Source organism: Pygocentrus nattereri, chromosome 24 (assembly GCF_015220715.1).
Source record: "Pygocentrus nattereri isolate fPygNat1 chromosome 24, fPygNat1.pri, whole genome shotgun sequence".
NCBI classification, from domain to species: domain Eukaryota; kingdom Metazoa; phylum Chordata; class Actinopteri; order Characiformes; family Serrasalmidae; genus Pygocentrus; species Pygocentrus nattereri.
Window position 1 is genome coordinate 33,846,543 of NC_051234.1, and position 3,891 is coordinate 33,850,433.

General features: G+C 41.7%; 1 long non-coding RNA gene across 1 annotated transcript; it reads left to right on the top strand.

The window, feature by feature from the left end:
• Positions 1–298: 298 nt before the first annotated feature.
• On the top strand, positions 299–3,199 carry LOC108412380. Its single transcript, XR_005129607.1, has 2 exons — positions 299–473; positions 2,696–3,199. It is a non-coding gene; the product is annotated as an uncharacterized LOC108412380 (long non-coding RNA).
• The last annotated feature ends 692 nt before the right edge of the window (positions 3,200–3,891 follow it).

The window sequence follows — 3,891 nt, forward strand, 5'->3', positions numbered from 1 at the left end:
CATGATAATGTAATGGCTCCGCATATGGGCATTAACAAGACCTATAAGCATATTTTGCAGCATTTCTTCTGGCCAGGACTTAAGGTTTCTTCTTCTTCTTCTTCTTTCAGCTGCTCCCTTTAGGGGTCGCCACAGCGAATCATCTGCCTCCATCTTGCCCTATCTACTGCCTCCTCTACTTTCACACCAGCCATCTCCATGTCCACCTTCACTACATCCATAAACCTCTTCTGAGGTCTACCTCTTCTCCTTCTGCCCGGCAGCTCCATCTCCAACATTCTTTGCCCAATATATCCACTATTCCTCCTCAACACATGTCCAAACCATCTCAAGCTGGCCTCTCTGGCTTTATCTCCAAACTGCTCCACCGGCTGATGTGGTGAAATACTGCAACTCCTGTCCTGCATGCCAGGTTGCTGGAAAACCTAATCAGGGCATTCTTCCTGTTCCCCTGCATCCAGTTTCTGCTGTAGGTGAGCTATTTGAGCATTTGTTGTTGGACTGTGTTGATCCTCTTCCCAAGACAAAGGGTGGTAACCAGTATTTGCTTACTATTATGCACATCTCTACTCGTTTTGCTGATGCTTGTCCACTGTGAACCATCACTGGAAAAGTCTGTTGCTAGGGCACTAATACGTTTGTTCTAGTTTTGGGTTGCCAAAACTATTCAAACCTATCAACGAATAAATTTTACTGCCAAGCTATTTGCCCAAGTGCTACAACTGAAAGTTGAGCATCTAACCTCCTCAGCTTTTCACCCAGAATCTCAAGGAGCTCTTGAACGCTTCCACCAGACTTTAAAGATTCGGTTGCACACCTTCTGTCTTGACACTGGGAAGGAGTGGGATGTCCTTATGTTTGCTGTCTGCGAGGTTGAGCAAGAGAACTGGTTTCAGCCCTGTCCAACTATTGTCCCTTAAAATTGCTAAAAGATCAGCTGCTGAGTGAAAACTGTTCTTCACATGGTAGTGTGGTAGATTATGTAAGCAGATTCCATGATACGCTCCATAAAACCCGTGAAGTTGCTCAGATTCTCTGGTTCCTATGCCATTAGCAAAAGATTGAGTGATGTCAATTATGTAGTGTCCACTCCAGATCATAAATGGCAGCATCGTGTATGTCACATCAATATGATAAAACCTTGTAACATGTGAAGAGTCAAAGTGCCTCAAGCCTGTAAACTTTTCCACTACTAGCATTAAGCCCTCTTTAGTTACTATGATGCCTGAAATGGAAGGTGTAGGTGCTGATGATGGAATCATGTCCTCTGTTTGTTTTGTCTGCCCATCTGCAGAACACTCTGAATTACTGCTCAAACTGGACTCAATTCTGCTGCTGATTTGAATGCTCTGTTTCAGCAATATGCCCACCTGTTCACTGATGTGCCTCAACAAACCAATGTACTCAAATATGACAGATGTAGGTGGCAATATCGCTATCAAGCAGAATTAATACCATCTGAGCCCTGAAAAATGTGCTATTATTCAGACTGGGGGGGGGGATACCTCGTTCCAGGCTGTGGACTTCTCCTTGGTTCCAAAACCTGGTGGAACCTTCCATTTCTGTACAGACTACAGAAAAGTGAATGCTGTAACTGTGCTTGATTCTTATCCTTTGCCTAGAATCATGGATTGCATTGTCGACATAGGAACTGCTAAATTTGTGACCAAGCTGGATTTGCTGAAAGAACACTGGCATCTTCCTCTAACGGAGAGTGCTTCTGAGATATCTACCTTTTTATAACCCCTGATTCCTTCATACAGTATTCTGTTATGGCCTTTGGTATGCATAATGCACCTGCTACAATCCAGTGGCAAATGAGTTGTGTACTCCAGTCTGTGCCTCACTGTGCTGCATATTTAGATGATGTGGTGGTCTACATCTACCTGGTCTGAGCACATTGACACCTTACAGGCAATCTTTGGATGTTTAGACCAAGCCTCCTTGACTTTGAATCTTGTTAAATGTAAATTTGCTAAGGCAACTATTCTGTACTTTGGCAGAGAGGTAGGTCAGGGTAGAGTTCGGACCCCACCTTATAAGGTGCAGGCTGTTCTGGAGTACCCTGTTCCACGTACTTCCACGTGAATTGCGCAGCAGTTCTAGGGGACAGCTGGGTAGTACTACTCCTTTTGTGTAAAACATTTTTAGTAGTGGTGTTTCCAATGACAAATCTACTAAGGGGTAATGTTGATTGTGCCGACTAGTGACTGTCCACAAGCTTTTGTCAATATGAAAGCTCTAAGGTGTAGCACTACAGACGTGCTGCTCCTGACTTTAATCGTCCCTTCAAACTTGAAGTGGATGCATGTGACGTTGGAGCAGGTGCTGTGTTGTTTCAGCAGGACAGGCAGGGAATTGAGCATCCTGTGTGTTTTTACCCCAGAAAAGGTTTTTTTTTTTTTTTTTTGAGGTTTATCTCCATTCACAGCCTTCTCCCACTGTGACCTACACTGATCATAACTCTCTAGTTTTCCTCTCTTGGGAGTGCAATAAAATCAGCATTTAATTCTGTGGGCATACCTGCTTCAACCACTTCACATAGTTATTCAATATGAGAGGTTTTGAGAATGTTGTTGCAGATGCTTTGTCTCGTTCTCTTGTCTCCGGAGCTTTTTTTTTCGGGCATTACAGGTCTCCTATGTCCCCTACTGCAATTGTTATGGGTTTCCTTATACTCTGTCCTGTTTCTCAGTCCTCCCTGTCTCTAGGTGGAGCTCTATCCAGGCTGAAGGCTGGTGAGTGCAATGGGAGAAGCACTTCCTGGAGAATACCATGACGGAGGCGGAAATTGAAGCGAGGAGAGGGGAACTAACCTGGCTGTTGATTTGTGCTCTGTGTGTGCTCTGAGTCTGTGGACTCCTCGGCAGACGTGGACTGTGAATAGTGTAAACCATGCTACGCTAAATTGGTGCTAAATTGGTGCTAAATTGACTATTTTGTCACCGCTGCTGGAAAGGGGTAAGCGCCATTTTATTTGTAGGCTCTTTTTTTTGGTTTTGGGCTAGTTGGGGAGTCAGGGAAGTTATCTGGTTTCTTTGTTTTGTTGGGTTTAGGTGAGTTAGATTTGGGTTGGAAGTTAATGTTGGGTTTTGTTTATTTTGGCCTTTTGCTTACCCCTGGAGATCCGTTGACTTTTTCACTAACAGTTATTGGCTGTATCAATTCTATCTTTGTTGTAAATAGTCTGAACATGAAACTTTGTGTTGTGTGGGTTTCTTTTTATTCCCTTCACTTGCCCCCAGATTCATTACACCCTACAACACGTAACAAATTCACTCCAAAGAATCAGAATTTGTTGGAAAATGCCTCCACATGATGTTTTTGTCAAAAAAGGAATGCAAATTTTCCCCCATTAAAATGTATATTTGACATTGCACCAAATTTGCCAAATTATGTAAGACTGTAGTCTCACCTTCGTGGGCTTTTTTGACTTTTCATAAATTCCCTTTTCTATTGAGTCAATCAAAATTTTTGTGGAAAATGCATCCACAGGATGTCTTTTGTCCAGAGAATTCAAATTTCTCTATAAAATGTACATTTGATATTGCATAAAATTTGCCAAAATACATAATGCTGTAGTCTTACCTCCGTGTGCGTTTTTGGACCGTTCAAAATGTCCCTTAAAATTCAATACAAAGTGTTAAAATATAGATGAAAAAAAGGATCCACAGGTTTTTGTCTAAAAAAAAATCCACATTTTAATATTGCCCCACATTTGCCAAAATACATAACACTCTAGTTTTACCTTTTTATGTGCATTTTTTGACCATTCATAAATTTCCTTAAAATTCGTTCAAAAGCATCAACATTTGTTTAAATTGCATTCACATGCTGTATTTTGTCATAAAATATTAAAATCCTCCATACAAAGTGTATTTAATTTTGTGC